At 48.4% G+C, this 16,422-nt stretch overlaps 1 protein-coding gene across 1 annotated transcript in view; it reads left to right on the forward strand.

Moving 5' to 3' along the window:
- Window positions 1-3,904: 3,904 nt before the first annotated feature.
- The window catches only part of LOC141154417 (ficolin-2-like), a 142,761-nt gene continuing 130,243 nt past the window's right edge, over window positions 3,905-16,422 (forward strand). The window contains exon 1 of the mRNA XM_073640327.1: window positions 3,905-4,021. The gene's annotated coding sequence lies outside the window, so the exon portion shown is untranslated. The remainder of the gene's footprint in view (window positions 4,022-16,422) is intronic.

Here is a 16,422-nt window from a genome sequence, read left to right on the forward strand (position 1 = left end):
AGTAGTACCATCCTCAGCTGCCACTACATCCCACCTCAGAGGACTGCAGCAGCGCTGGTGGCCTTCACCAGGCACCACAGGTGGCGTAGTCGATAGCAACCACTCAACCCTGAAAGCCCATTACACCCTTTTGAATGTGACGGCCCTGGGCACGGAACGGGTCCAGGCCACGACTGCTTCCCCCAACATCTGACCCGGCTCCGAGTTCCCCATCTCCCAGGGAGGGCTGTGAGCGTCACATAACTTGGCATAGTCGGCAGGATCGCGTGCCCGCAGCAACGGAAGATTACCCATTGCTACCGGGTACTGTGTGCCTTACACCTTAGACTGTCGTTTTCCACTTAAAATGGCGCCCGCCCAAGAAGAACAGGCGCAATAGTGCTGTGAAAAGATGGTCTGCTAACACCTCCTATCGTGGGCCAGGCTCCCAAATGGCGGCAAAAGTACGGACCGCTCCTTCCATCAGAAACTGTCCGCGGGGTAATGCCCGTCAAAATGGATGGGCTGAACGAAGGCGTGCCTGTCAGCACACCGCCCCGAAAGAGGAGGAAAAAGAAAAACAACAAGGTGCGGCCATTGCAGTTGGAGTTTGGCGATCTTCAGGAGTGGACATGGACGCTGCTGGAGCGCAACAAACGGAGCCTTCCGAACCCGGTCCAGGTCCTTCCCCAGACAGGGAGCGAAGCGGCACCAGACTTACAGCGGGAGATGTTGCGTTTCTCCACCAGGATGCCCCGGATCTTGCACGGAGACTGGATGAGGCCCAGAAGGCGGCGTCTGCTGCGTGGCGGGAGAAATGCTGCTGCGCATCCGGACCCGCCGCCAAGGAGCTGAAGCTCAGGGAGAAAAGTGACAGAGGTCGAGAGCAGCCCAAAGGTGGATGAGTGTGCTACCCCTGCCCCGGCTGCTGAGCCTACCGTGCCTGTACTGGACCTCATGGCCGAGTATCTCCTGCCCGGCGCGGTCACCTGGGAGCAGGTCTTTGCCCCGGAGCTGCAAGCTTCAGCTATAGGCGGAGACCTGCATTGCCGCCCAACTCCCGAATCGGAAGCGCCTGAGGCTGCTGGGGTGTCCACCGACCCCAACCCGGACTGGTCCGTACTTACAGAGGACCCGCAGCAACCCCTTATGACACCGCTACCCGCACCGACAGTCACCTGGACGGAGGCTGAGGAGTGGGCCTGGGACAACCGGGGGGGGACCTGATGGGCTTCCCCCAGGAGATCCTGGCTGAAGCGCAGAGGAGGAGCGAGCAGTGCCATGAGCAGATTCTCCAACTCAGCCGGGAGCAACGCCAGAGGGGGATCCGCTGCGAGCGCCTCGAGGTGCACGCCAAGGCTGCCAAGTCCCGGGCCCGACAGGAGGAAGCTACCCGTCCAAGCCCCCGTGTGGAAGGGCAAGTTGTCCGCTTCCACCATGAGGCAGGGTGGGGGTTCATAAGGAGTCACCAGTATCAGGACGACATCTTCGTCAGCAGGCGGGACGTCGAGCCGCGTCTGAAAAAGGGACACCCTGGCCGGAACCTCTTCCCGGGTGACGTAGTTACCTACACCCGCCACCATGGGGTGCGGGGGTGGTACGCCCTGAATGTCCACAAGGTGTCCGGGAGCGGCGCCCCCTCGCGCTCAGCCTCAGAGGACCGGTCCGCCTCCGTCGGGAGGAACGAGCCTTTTCCCAGGAGGGAACCCGAGAGTTAAGCAGCCCCAGCGGCTATAACTTGTTTAAAGTTATCATGTTGATGTTTATGTTTTAATTTACATCCCTGGTTTCTAGAGACATTGGTCCCTGCGGTCTTGCAGCAGACAGACTCTTACTTGTAAATAGTTTGCATCTCTTTAGGTGCTCCTTATTGGTTTTATACAAAACCGCGTATATGTCTACCTCAGACCTCAGAAGAAAAACCTGTCTGGGTGGCTCTCCTGGAGGTCCAACTCGGGATCTTCATGCCCTGCAGCCACCCCAGGGCCTACGTTGGGGGTTTGGGACAGGTCCCTCGCGCTTCTGAACTGCCTTTGAGTCCTTGCACTTTAACCCGTCTGTCTTTGCAAAAATGTCTCTGGATAATTATTGTACTTTTATATTTTTATACCTTTGTACTTTTATATTATTTATGCTGTTTGAAACGTTTAAGAAAAAGTGCCTCCCATAAAGGGAAGATTGCTTACTGTTTACAAAATATAAAAAAGACTGTACCAGGTTTTCCTCTCTTTGCAGCCCGCGGATGTGCTGTGTTTCACCAGGGGGGAATGTGGCGCCCATGAGGGTTCGACCGCCACAGGGATGCTGCACTTCTCTAATGGAGTGTGGTGCTCCTCCTCTGAGGTAAGAACAGTGTGATGGTCAGGACCCTACCTCCACATCCAACACCACACTTCTCCCACCAGAGGGGGCTAAAAGGCACTAGGTGCTGCCCCTACTGGAAGTTGGGAGACTGGGGAACCAAGAGATAGGGGAACCAATTAGTGGGTGAAGGTGGAGGACTCACATTTTTGTGACACTTAAAAAATTCATATTTAATACACAGCCATCTTGGCTCATGGTCTTTTGTTCTTGGATTGTGATCTCCCTCCCTGAGCGTGGATCCTGTGTGGACCTGCAGAGGATGGAGACACGGCCCTCGTACCCTGGCCTTGGGTCGAGGGGCAGGTTGCAGATAATGAATGTCTCAGCCCGGTCAAGGACCATGACCAAGAAGGTCCGGAGATTAGGAGTGTAGCTCCACCACAAATGGATCCCGGGGAGGATGCAGATGGAGCGGTATACACCACCTGTCCTCGCCAAACTGATATATTCAGAGGGATTCCGGCTGCAAAAGGGGTACCGGCCCCCGACACCTGACCTTGCTACTCTACGTCCTGGTCAGGGAAGCCCGGGTAGGCCCAGAGGATCCCACCGGGTAACGGAAGGAGCGGAGCTGCCACCCGTACCCTTTTTCTGAGTTAAGTTCAGAGGGAGACCCGGCCTATCTACACACACACAGACAGGAAAGGACCCGGTCTGAAGTCTAGGAACTCTCTGGTGCGGGGTCCTGATTAAGCACTTGAATTACTCGAAGGTTGTCGGACCCCCGTCCCTGGTGACCGCAGAACTCCGTGAGGAGCAGGGAGAAGCCTTGCAGCTGCATTCTCCACCGTGAGTAAACAACCCTCGAAGTTGACCCCTATGGCCTCCGGACTCGTTATTTCTGCACCACACCGTGCAGCACCAGACCTCCTACACTACGACTCCCTCCATCCTCGTCTCTGCCCTGAGGCCCTGCTCCGCCTGTGGGGAGTAGTACCATCCTCAGCTGCCACTATATCCCACCTCAGAGGACTGCAGCCACGCTGGTGGCCTTCACCAGGTACCACAGGTGGCGTAGTAGATAGCAACCACTCAACCCTGAAAGCCCATTACACCCTTTTGAATGTGACGGCCCTGGGCACGGAACGGGTCCAGGCCACGACTGCTTCCCCCAACAACTGACCCGGCTCCGAGTTCCCCATCTCCCAGAGAGGGCTGTGAGCATCACACACAGGCAGGTGATGCGGGTAGACAAGCAGGCAGGCACAGCAGATAGACAGGCAGGCAGGCACGGCTGATAGACAGGCAGGCGGGCACGGCTGATAGACAGGCTGGCGGGCACGGCTGATAGACAGGCTGGCGGGCACGGCTGATAGACAGGCAGGCGGGCTCGGCTGATAGGCAGGTGGGCACGGCTGATAGGCAGGCAGGCGGGCACAGCTGATAGACAGGCTGGCGGGCACAGCTGATAGACAGGCTGGAACCTGAGGGCTGAGGAGAGTGTTAGCACACAAACAACAACCTTGCACAGGCACCTCCATTTTGGAGGAGGTGCCTTATATAGGAGCAGTCCTCCGGCCATTGGCCGGGGACTCTTTAGGACGGCGCGCGCGGCCCCTTTAAGAGGGAGGGAGCGCCCGCGCGTCCTAAGTACAGTGCCCAGGGAACTGCGCGTGGTACGCACACCCCGGGCAGATGCAGCAGGGAAGCCGGAGGATGCCGGACCGGGACCACGGAGGTGAGTGGATCGTCGTCTCTACCCGGCAGGAGGCAGAGACGCCGACGCTACAACTGGTAACGGACAACAGTCCTTACATCTGAGATTACACTGTTGTCCATTGAGATAAGTGTTTTTACCTTAGAATGTACTTGTAACTTGATCTTATCACTTCACTGGTTTTCTCACCTTGTCTCTGATTGGTTGAAAAGTGTGCAGATCTCTTTCTATCATACTCAGCCACACATCTGCTTTTAATGTACAACTACTGAATATCAAAAGCTCGGGATGGGCTGAAACGTCTTTCCTTGTGGATATTCATTAAAGAAGCATTGAAACTGATGTGAGTGCTGGGACTTCATTATTTTATCAGGGGGTAGAGACTAAAAAGGGGTGTGGGGCGTCCAAAGCCTAAGGGGGCAGCGGAGGTCATGCCAAAGGTCTCATCAGGGGATGTAATTTGCTGGAAATGTCACGGCCCAGGTCATATAGCTGGCCGTTGTCCCCTGACCACGAGAAAATGGACTGTAGCATGGGGCGCCGATGTTCATACTACGCATAACCGGCCTGCAGTGTGGACTGTCCACCTAGCGAGAGGCCACAAGCTTGTCTCGTAAAAGTGAATGGGCTGCAAGTGACTGGACTACTAGACTCAGAGAGCTTGGTGACCCTCGTGAGGGCCACACTCCCTCTCCAACTGATCCCTGGGAAGAAGGTGGGCATCCACTACATTCACGGGGATGCTAAAGACTATCCCCTGGCCAGAGTGGTCATTGAGACGGCCCCAGGTACTGAGCCCCATGAGGTCGTTGTGGTCCAGGATTTATTTCACCCAGTCATAGGCCAGGATTTTGTGTTGTTTTGGGTCTTGTGGGGGAGGGGCAGAGACCTCGATTGCTCAGGTAAGAGACAGGTTAGCCCTAAAGAAGTCTCACCACCCCTTCTGTGCAATTGTGGAGGATGAGGAGATAGTATCCCCAGAGGCCGACATTCTTGAGTTAGGGGTGACTGGAGAAAATGTTGGGTCTGTCCAACATAGGGACCTAACTCTAAAAGAAGCTTTCAATAATGTAACCATTATAAACTGAAAAGCACAGGAGCCAGGGGCTGACATCAGATTCCCTTTTTTATGATGAGTGGGGACTGATTGTGCCAGGTTACTAAGGTCAAAGAGGAAATAGTGGAGCAATTGTTAGTACCAGGACCCTATAGACAGAGGGTGTTGGAGATGGCTCATTCACATGTCTTGGGTGGCCGTCTGGGTGTCGACAAAACCCAAGAAAGGGTCATGAGGAGGTTCTATTGGCCGAGATGTCACCGAGAAATCCTATGGTATAAGTCCTGTCCCACCTGTCAGTTAACCACTCCCACATCTCACTTCTGAAATCCCCTCATGCCACTACCCATCATAGAGGTACAGTTTGAGCGAATTGCCATGGACCTAGTGGGCCCCCTTGTTAAGTCTGCTCGTGGGCATCAATAAATATTGGTTGTCCTCGACAATGCTAGGCGGAATCCAGAAGCAGTTCCCCTGGGAAATTCCTCTGCAAAAAGTATAGCTCGTGAGTTGGTCCATATCTTTGGCGGGACAGGACTACCGAGGGAGATCCTGACCACCCAAGGAACACCCTATATGAGTAAGGTGATGAGGGAACTGTATAAGACCTTGCAAATTACACAACTGTAGACATCGGTTTACCATCCCCAGACAGACAGCCTTGTGGAAAGGTTCAATAAAACCCTAAAAATTATGCTGAAGAAGGTCATAGAAAAGGACGGGTGAGACTGGGACTGTCTCCTCCCATATCTATTATTCTCTAAGCCCAACTGCGAAAAAATGAGTCGTTACCACGTCCAATATTGAATCAATAAAGTAAACAATTTTATTAATTTACAAGACATACAAAATCTAAAAGCATGGAACATGCTCAAATAGTCATATTTTAGTCATCTATTATTCTCTGTCTGGGAGGTTCCACAAGCTTCTAACGGTTTCTCTCCGTTTGAACTCCTGTATGGCCGACATCCGTGGGGTCTCCTTGATAAAGCAAAGGAAACCTGGTAAGCCGAGGTCACGCCCCATCGGAGCATTATCGAGCACATCACCCAGAAGCAGGAGAGGGTTGTGAAGGTAATGCCCATTGTAAAGGGACATCTCTTCCAGACCCAAAAGGCTCAATCCCGGGTGTACAAGCGGTCAGCCAGAGTGAGACAGTTCAGAGCCGGGGACTGAGTCCCCGTGCTTATTCCCATAGTAGAGAGTACGTTTTTGGCCAAATAGCAAGGCCCCTATGGGGTGGTTAAAAACATGGGTGAAGTGAACTACATGGTTCATCAACTGGGAAGACGTAAGCCATACCAGGTCTACCACGTCAATCTTATCAAGCCATGGCTCGGAAGGGACCATGTTGAAACTCCATGTTTGCTGGTCAAGCCAGAAGGGATCATTGAAAGTGTCACAATAGCAAATACACTGTCAAAGGTCCAAAAACAGCAATGTTGGCAATTGCTGCAGCAGAACTGGGACCTGTTCTCAGATTTTCCAGGGTGTACAGATGTCATAGAACATAAGGTTCTGACGGAACACCATGTGCAGGTGAACGTGAAGCCCTACCAAAATCCTGAGACCCACCGAGAACTAATCTCCAAGGAAGTGAAGCGTATGCTGAATCTCGGAGTCATTGAGGAATCTAAGAGTGGATGGTCTAGCCCCATTGTCCTTGTTCCAAAATCCGATGGAGAATGGAGATTCTGTAATGATTATCGGAAGCTGAACAAAGTCTCCATGTTCAACGCATATCTGATGCCGCGTGTCGATTAGCTGATCAAGAGACTTGGGCCAGCAAGATACATAATCACCTTGAATCTAATAAAGGGATATTGGCAAATCCCCATATCACAAAAAGCCAAAGAGAACATGGCTTTCTCTACATCATACGGATGCTTCCAATTCGTCCGGATGCCATTTGAATTGCAGGGAGCTCAGGCCACCTTCCAGAGGGCCATGGATCAGATCCTCGTACGTCATAAGAACTACGCCACAGCAAACCTGTACGATATTGTAATCTTCAGCCCGGATTGGGAAAATCATCTGGAAAAGGTCCAGGTGGTGTTTGATGCTCTCAGGAAGGTGGAGTTTTCTATAAATGAAAAAAAAAAGTGCAATAGGGAAAGAGGAGGCCAAATACCTGGGATATGTAGTAGGTAGAGGCAAAATCAAACCCCAGATCAATAAAGTAGACGCAATCCAGAACTGGCTGAGACCTCTCAAAAAAACAAGTTAGGGGCCTTTCTGGGAATTGTGGGATACTACAGGAGGTTCAACCCAAACTTTGCCATGATTTTGTCCTACACACGTGATCAAAATTGTTGGTACCTCTGGTTTAATGAAAGAAAAACCCACAATGGTCACAGAAATAACTTGAATCTGACAAAAGTAATAATAAATTTAAAATCTATGAAAATTAACAAATGATAAAAAAAATTAAACTCATGAAATAGGCCTGGACAGAAATGATGGTATTCTTAACTTAATATTTTGTTGAACAACCTTTTGAGGCAATCACTGCAATCAAACGATTCCTGTAACTGTCAATGAGACTTCTGCACCTCTCGTCAGGTATTTTGGCCCACTCCTCATGAGCAAACTGCTCCAGTTGTCTCGTGTTTGAAGGTTGCCTTTTCCAGACGGCATGTTTCAGCTCTTTCCAAAGATGCTCAATAGCATTTAGGTCAGGGCTCATAGAAGGCCACTTGAGAATAGTCAAATGTTTTCCTCTTAGCCATTCTTGGATGTTTTTAGCTGTGTGTTTTGGGTCATTATCTGGTTGTAAGACCCATGACCTGCGACTGAGACCAAGCTTTCTGACACTGGGCAGCACATTTCTCTCTAGAATCCCTTGATAGTCTTGAGATTTCATTGTACCCTGCACAGATTCAAGACACCCTGTGCCAGATGCAGCAAAGCAGCTCCAGAACATAACAGAGCCTCCTCCATGTTTCACAGTAGGGACAGTGTTCTTTTCTTGATATGCTTCATTTTTCCGTCTGTGAACATAGAGCTGATGTGACTTGCCAAAAACTTCCATTTTTGTTTCATCTGTCCATAGGACATTCTCCCAGAAGTTTTGGGGCTTATCAACATGTAGTTTGGCAAATTCCAGTCTGGCTTTTTTATGATTTTTTTTCAACAATGGTGTTCTCCTTGGTCATCTCCCATGAAGTCCACTTTGGATCAAACAACGACGGATGGTGCGATCTGACACTGATGTTACTTGAGCTTGAAGTTCACCTTTAATCTATTTAGAAGTTTTCCTGGGCTCTTTTGTTACCATTCGTATTATCCGTCTCTTTGATTTGTCATCAATTTTCCTCCTATGGCCACGTCCAGGGAGGTTGGCTACAGTCCCATGGATCTTAAATTTCTGAATAATATGTGCAACTGTAGTCACAGGAACATCAAGCTGCTTGGAGATGGTCTTATAACCTTTACCTTTAACATGCTTGTCTATAATTTTCTTTCTAATCTCCTGAGACAACTCTTTCCTTTACTTCCTCTGGTCCATGTTGAGTGTGGTGCACACCATGTCACAAAACAGCACAGTGAGTATCTGTAGCCCTATATACAGGCCCACTGAATGATTACAAGATTGTAGACACCTGTGATGCTAATTAGTGGACACAACTTGATTTAACATGTCCCTTTTGTCACATTATTTTCAGAGGAACCATCATTTCTGTCCAGGCCTATTTCATGAGTTTATTTTTTTTTTTTAATTCTGTGGAAGCAGGGTTGAAAAGCAATGTCTGGCTTTCATTTGTTCATTTTCATAGATTTTAAATTTATTATTACTTTTGTCAGATTCAAGTTATTTCTGTGACCATTGTGGGTTTTTCTTTCATTAAACGAGGGGAACCAACAATTTTGACCACGTGTGTCTATGAACTAAAACTATCACCTTATGCAACGCTTGTGCAGCATTCCATAAATGCTCATAAAACCCCCTGACTCCCCCCATAGAGCCCCCCAAAACTTTTTAAAATTCTCCTGTGCTGCATGATAATGTGGTTAGTCCAGTCCGATGGGCGTTGTTTGAAACCTCTCCATCCCTTCCCCTGCTGCTGCTCATATCTAAATCGTTCACAGAGAGCCCATTTCAATGCCAGGAATTCCAATATTCCGAAATGTAGATGGTAATTCTTCTCGAAGTCTGTCAACGTTCTGGAACCGTAACCGATGACTCTCAATTTCCCATCTTGATGCTGATATAGGGCAGGTCCCAGTCCAGCTTGAGAAGCGTCACAATGAAGAACAAATAGTAAGTTGAAATCAGGATATCCCAATATGGGTGGTTTTACCAGGTAATCCACTAGTTCTTCCAATATCTCCTGGTGGTCAAATGTCCAGAGAATGGGCTGCTGTGATGAAACTGCATTTTTTCCTTTAAACCTGGTCCAGCCCGCGTTCTTCTTTTTCTCCATGGGTGTTGTTGAATCTGTCATCCCCCGTAAGAGGAGGTACAGTGGGGTGGCAATCCAGGAGAAGTTCTGGACGTAAGTATGATAGTAGGAGAGTAATCCTAAAATCTGCCTTAACTTCCCGACAGTAGATGGCCGCTTGTCTTTTAAGGCCAGTACTGGAGCGATTTCCGCTTGTTTCCATGGTATACCCTTCTCTGGACACAATTTTCTCTAGATATCGGACTTGCCCTTTGAACAGTTCACACTTCTTTGGGGTCAACTTAACTCCGTGTTGCTGATACCGCTGGAGGACGGTCCTCACATGTTCAACATGCTCCCGGAAGGTTTTGCTGTGTACCACATTGTTATCCAAGTATGGCTGGCAGATATCGTCCCTCAATTCTTCTAAACATGTTTCCATACTCCTCTGGAATTCTGCTGGAGCTGAACTGAGCCCAATCGGTATGCGGATCCACTCATATAATCCCCAAGTTGTCATGAATGCTGTCAAGGGTCTACTGGATTCTTCGATGAACCCTTGGTGGTATGCCTTATCCTGATCGAGAACAGAGAACCGGGTACTTCTTGATAGGCTATCCAGCATATCTTGGATCTTTGGTATCGGGTGTCGATCAGGTATTGACTTTCTGTTTAGTTCTCAGTAATCACAACAGAGTCACAACGTGCCATCCTTCTTCCTAACACAGACAATAGGAGAGGAATAAGACGACTTCAAATTTTGGACTCAGCCTCTGATGATTAGATCTCGTAAATACTCTTTCACTTCGCAGTGTAATGGTTTCGGCACAGACATGTAACTTCTGGTTACTGGGGTCGTGTCTTTCAAATTGATTTTCAATTGCAACGACGGGATACAGCCTATATCAGAGTCATTTTTGGAGAATACATGACACTCTTCTCTCAGCATCTGTTTTGCTACCGCTAGATCTTCAGCACACAAGTGTTCAAAGGGCACTGGTGGATCCCAGGCCTCAGAAGCTGGGTATCTTCTATTTTGGAACCCACTCCTGGGTCTGAGAGATACAGATTCTGGTCTGGAACGAATCAACTTTTTCACGTCTATCAACTCAGCTTGCAGTTCTCCTATTACTTCTTCCCTGTCAGCGCTAGCTGTCTTCTCTTTTGCTGGTGATTTAAAGTTCACTCTCTCCATGATGATCTTCGGACTGGCAGCCGGGGTCTTCAACTTCAGCTGACTCATTTTGGTGCTTTTAAAAGCAGAACCTTTCTTTAACTTCTGTTCACTCTCTGACTCCAAACCACCTGCTTCATTCATTTTTTTCAATTAGAACTTCGTCCAGAATGCCAGGGTTTTCTAGGTGCTTTTCAGCTGCAACTTGATATCTTTGCTGATTAACCCCATTCCCAACGATCTCAAAAACTTCTTCTGGACTAACCCAGTATCAAATTTCTCCTCCGCCTCTACATCTTTGGATGAAAACAACAGTCTATCCTTAAGTTCAATCACTCTAAACAATAAATTTTGGGGTGATTCATTATTGTCCTGTGAGATGTTAATGAGTTGGTGGAACAATTCTGAAGTACTCTCTTCTTTATAGTACCCTTTTAAAATAATCTTCAGCTGTGGTAAGGTCAATTGACTTTTCATTTCTAGCATACTATGGAGGTTCAGTCCTGGGCTGATCGTTTCCACCACCCCATCAATGATCTCATCTGGCTGGTAGCCTTTCTGCAATCCTGCATCGATCTGGTGCAATAAGTTCATATAAGTCAGTTATTCTTTCTGCTCACGCTCTCCAATCTGTCCCAGGATCTTGAACTCTTTCCTTATGGTGATTTGTGGTGTTAGAAAGGTCTGTCTTCCTGATTTATCTAACCCGAGCAGATTAAAGGTTCTGTCAAAGTCTGTCACTCGTCTCGTTCAGAGGTTTTGGTAGATTCCTGCATGGCTGTTTTTAAAGCTTTGAAATATTCTTTCAATTCTTGTAGTTCTGTCTGCAGAAGGATATTCGCGTTCTTGGTAATTTACACCGCCCCTCCATCTTCCAACTTCAACCCGGTTAGAAACTGTGTTAGCTCCTGGAGGAACGTCCCTATGACGTCTTCAGCTTCTTTCTCCCCCAACTCATCTATTTGTGCATTAATGGCGGCAAAGAGTTGTCTGTGGGTGCGTGCTTAAGAGATCTGTCCTTCTGACATCTTTATATGTTCTGCTATGGCTCTCAATTCTTCAAAGGTTAACTGAAGAAGCAGCTCACTAACTCTGTCCATTTGTATTACCACATCCATGGCTGCTAGTGAGTTTTCTTTAGGGCAGGTCCCCTTTAACTGGTGTAGCAGAGTTGAGTTGAGGTGCTGCTGTATTATTCAGTCACTGTGCCTCTGCTCCCTACACTCTATTCCCTACACAGGATTCCCCGTATGGGCCACCAATGTTACCAGTACGCCGCTATGTTTAGATAGGGACTATACAAGTTCCATGAATTCTTGAAATCCTGGTGGGACTGTTTCTCAGGGCAACCATTGATTGTAGTTTTCTTAGTCATAAGATGTATTGACTTTCTGACACAGACACACTGACGGAGTCCTTAGGAACAGTTCAACAATAGTATTGAATGCAGATGCACAGCCAGCACAAAACATCAGTTCTTTGAAGCAACAGGCTTTCCATAAACAACAACAAACTTTCTATTCACAGAGGCACAATATTACACAGCACGCTTATCCTGCAGTGAGATGGAGGGGGGGGGGGGGTTGTTGAGGGAGATGGTTCCTGTGAGACAATTCCTTCCAAGCTCTTATCTTCCTGTCAGACAATAGGATTCCTCAATTAGCAGTACAGGGTCTCTGACCTTAGCCAAGCTTCACCCTCTACTTGAATCTTGTTCACTACAGTTCACTTGCCTGGATTTCTGTAAGATACAGAAAACTCACAACTGATCCTTTCGGCTGCTCTTAGACAATAAACAACTTCCCCCACAATCCCCCTGGGGCTCTGCTAACCACTCCCTGTCTCCTGTGACTATGTTAACCCCTCTAGTTGCTGGATGCTTCTGAAGTAAACCACTTCCTGTCTCCTGTGATTGTGTTAACTCCTTTAGTTGCTGGATGCTTTTGAAGCAACAGCACTACTTCTGCCTGTCACATCTTTCCCTGCACTTTAGCCCCTCCCACTCTGGGCTTGTTCCATTCATTAACCCTAACTCTTCCTACTGTCGGTCAAACTACAACGCAGTCACTAATAACGCATGTCCCAATACACATCACACATCATAACAATACGCATGTCTTCAACAGGGAACGTGGCCAGTATGTCCATCATCTTACATTTCTACCTACTTTAACAATGTCCATCCTTGGCCATGAGGAACCTGGAAGACACCAATGCATTTCACCACACTCAGCGTACATTAAACAAGACAGAGTCCTTTTCTCCTCCTAGAGCAACACAAACTTGGTTCTACTCGGTTAGGTCCCTGGAACCACGACCATCCAAGTCCTTTTAACCCAGCATCAGTCCTTCAGGTTGATCTGGCCTCTCTTAGCAAGGGCCCTGGAACCAACGCACAGCAAAATCTGTCTCTTCCCAAGATAGCCCCAACGATAAGGGTACAGTCCATCGTCCCTTCATCAGGGACACATTCCATTAGTTCCATTCCTGTCCACGAGACAGGTAAACAGTCCCTTAGGGGCATCATCTATCCTGGATTGGGCTCAGTCCTCAACTGAGGGGGTACAACTCTTTCGCGATTGAACATATCTTAATCCAGCAGGAAGAGGTGCAACGAGCACAGCAAAACTGGGGGCGACAACAAACTCTGCCTTCCTTGGCTTTCAACATAGGGGAGTCCCAGACATGTGGGTCATTGACCCGCTGGACAGTAGCGCTCAAAAAACTTTGAACTGTTCCGGTCAGGGGTGCAACGTAAACAATGTGGGCTTTTCCTGCTTACGACTCCATTTTGGCACCGTTCACTCATCCTGGGGGGTTCCTTCTTTCTCATCCTCTAGGAAGCTCACAGACGATCTCCTCCTCCATCCTGTGTCTTTTTCCCATCGCACCTGTTGCAACTTCTCTCAGTCCAGCAGGGAGAAGCACAATGAGTGCTACAAAACTGGAGGGGGGATGTGGGGGACACAACAAGTTCAGTCATCTGTGGCTATCATTGTGTGGGAATCTCAGGCTTGTGGGTCATAGACACGCTAGAAAGTAGCTTTCCAGGAACTTTGAACTATTCTTGTCATAGGGAGTGAAAACTTGTCCAGTTTCTGACTCACTAATAGCACCATTGACCCATCCTGGGGTTTCCTTCCTCTCTAAAAAGGCGAGTGGATGACCTCTCCATTCCCCCATAGCCCTCTCTCAGGCCCTTTCTTCTTTCCAGAACCACATGGCAGTGGCCCCGCCCTCATGCACTATGCTAACCGCATACCATCCGTGGAGGCCATCCATCTTAAGGAAGGTTACTCGCGTACCTAGCGTCAGAGTATGCAATCTCCAGGGCAGGTGTAATCTCCACCATCTTCTTCTCTACATAGACATGATGACCGGTCCCAAACTTGTAAATGAACCCGTGCCCTCGCTGCAGATCATAACTAAAAATTTCTCCTTGGGAAGCTAACCCTCTGTAGCATTGGGCCAAGGGCCCACCAACATTTCTCTAGCCCAGGTACTGGCCCTCCTTCTCTCCACTGTCAACAGGCCCTGGCCCCTTAGGACACTAAGAAGCTGCAGTACTCTAGTTGTACCTCCTTCAGTTCACAGAAAGCCCAGAGATTAGGACTGCATTCTCCCCTCAGATTCCGGCATGCGAGGGAACCTGTCCGGTCTCAGACCCCGTATCAGACTTCTGCTTCTTCCGTGGAACAACTAGCCAGCCCCGGCTCTACCACACACACACACACCCCTCCGCTCCTTGGGGCGAATGGTCCTGCTCCACCATGCTCCCTGGCAACTCTCGACTGTCAGCCATGAAGGGCTGTGTTTTAATTGACCTGCAACTGACAAATGGAGCTGGCCTCCTCGCCGTTTGGCGTCCTACATTACGACTTCGCCTTTCACTGGGGGGGTTTCCTCTAGCACACCATTCTGTTTAGTTAATTCCATTTTCCTTCATTATGTTTCACTGGATGGGCCTTCATAATTCACTTTGCCCTACTAGGGCAGGCACCTCATACTGCAGACTGGCACTTCCAGGTAAGTTCTTCGCATAATTTCGTGTCTTCTACTCCCACGATGGGTGGGACCGTCTTATTGTACTGCGCCACATTTTAGACTACGTAACGGTCACCATTCTCCATGCAACTCAAGTCTTCACTCCACATTATTTTGCACTTCCAGCTGCAAGACTCGATTCTGACGACTAGCCAAATGTAACGCGGCGTGGGGCGGTAGTCGTGGGTGAGATACTTGTCGTTAACGCCATAGGACGCTACATAAAGATGGGGGTCCTGGCTGTGTGCTTGGGCTTCTTCTATGGGGGTGCTATGCACTTGCAGGCTGCATGATGCCGGTGACTTCGGCTGACCAGGACAAAATGTTAAACCATTCAATGAGGGAGACCACCACTCGAAAATAAACAGTCTTTTACTTAACATTAACTTTGTGGGAACTATGTACAATAGATAGCAGGTGCATAAATTCACAAAAGTTACCTTTACAATATGGAGCATCTTCACACACAGTCTCTCTACTTCTAAGCATACTTGTTTCTACCTCAAGTTCCTCTATCTTCACCACAACCCAGCTCAGTCCTACAGTCCAGTAAGTGAGAGTTATGTACTACAAACTGCGGTTCCTCATCCTTATTTCCTCTTAGGAAAATTGTTTGCCACTATTGCCGATACTTAGCTTCTCTGCTTGCTGATGCCTTGGGCACTCTGTTCGTCTCACATTCCCTGTTCTGTCCTGGCCCATTACCTCTCTGAGTTGTAATCTCGGGGCCATACTACTTGACATTCTGTTCCAGGACCCATTTCTGAAGCATCACTCTATCCTTCGGTCACTTTCCTTCCTCTACTTCGGATTTCACTCTCCACTGCCTCTGTCTCCAGATACATTAGGACCACCTACGTCATGCAGCTCTGCTCATTATTCAGACCATAAGTCTGCTTCTGTTGCATGCTGGACCCTATCTGTTATCCTGACAGGAACCTGTTGCTGTCCCTTCACCTTAACCCCTCGCACTCTGGGCTAGTCCCTAACATTAACTCCAACTCTCACTACAGTTAGCCAAACTACTATGCCGTCACTAATAATGCATATCCCAGTGCACATTACACACTACAACAATACATAATATACATCATAACAATACTCATGTCTTCAAGGGGAAATATGGGCAGTACGTCCATCTCCTTACAACTCTGTCAGCCGGCTGCTGAATCTTTTCTTATACAACTTCCATCTGGGTATATGGTGTACCAGTCACTCAGCGCTTCCCCCTGATCTCGCAGCTCTTTGCCGTCTCGGGCGACTTATAAATGATAAATGTACAATTGTGACATTTGTCCCAGAGTCGCCCCGGCTTCCGAGAAATGCACGGCCCCTGTCGTCTCCTCCCCAAGCTCCAACTCATCAATTTGGGTTTTACACTGAGTTCAATGCCTTCACTCACCATAAAATACCTTCTCCGTAGCAACTTCTCCCTTTCCACCTAGAAAATTCAGAATTTATTGAGCGCTACAAACTGGAAAATCAGAGTATACTACTGTCTCCTCTCAGGACAAATCTGTTTTAGTAAAATATTTTATTCTCCATGAAATAACAATTCTGGATCATCCTTTCTTATAACTCTGTGTGGTGCCGTTCCTCTGTTATTTCTCCTGGAAGTATCTGAATAAAGTAGCACCTAAGAGTTAGGCTATGTGCCCATGATGCAGAAATGCTGCAGATTTTTTCGGCATCTCCCTGGCAGGAAAAACACATGCGGATTTTACATGCGTTTTTCCTGCCAGGAAGAAGCGTTTGTCAAGTGTTT

Source organism: Phyllobates terribilis, unplaced genomic scaffold (genome assembly GCF_046119375.1).
Source record: "Phyllobates terribilis strain yellow unplaced genomic scaffold, ASM4611937v1 Scaffold_7__3_contigs__length_470593459, whole genome shotgun sequence".
In the NCBI taxonomy this organism is placed as follows: domain Eukaryota; kingdom Metazoa; phylum Chordata; class Amphibia; order Anura; family Dendrobatidae; genus Phyllobates; species Phyllobates terribilis.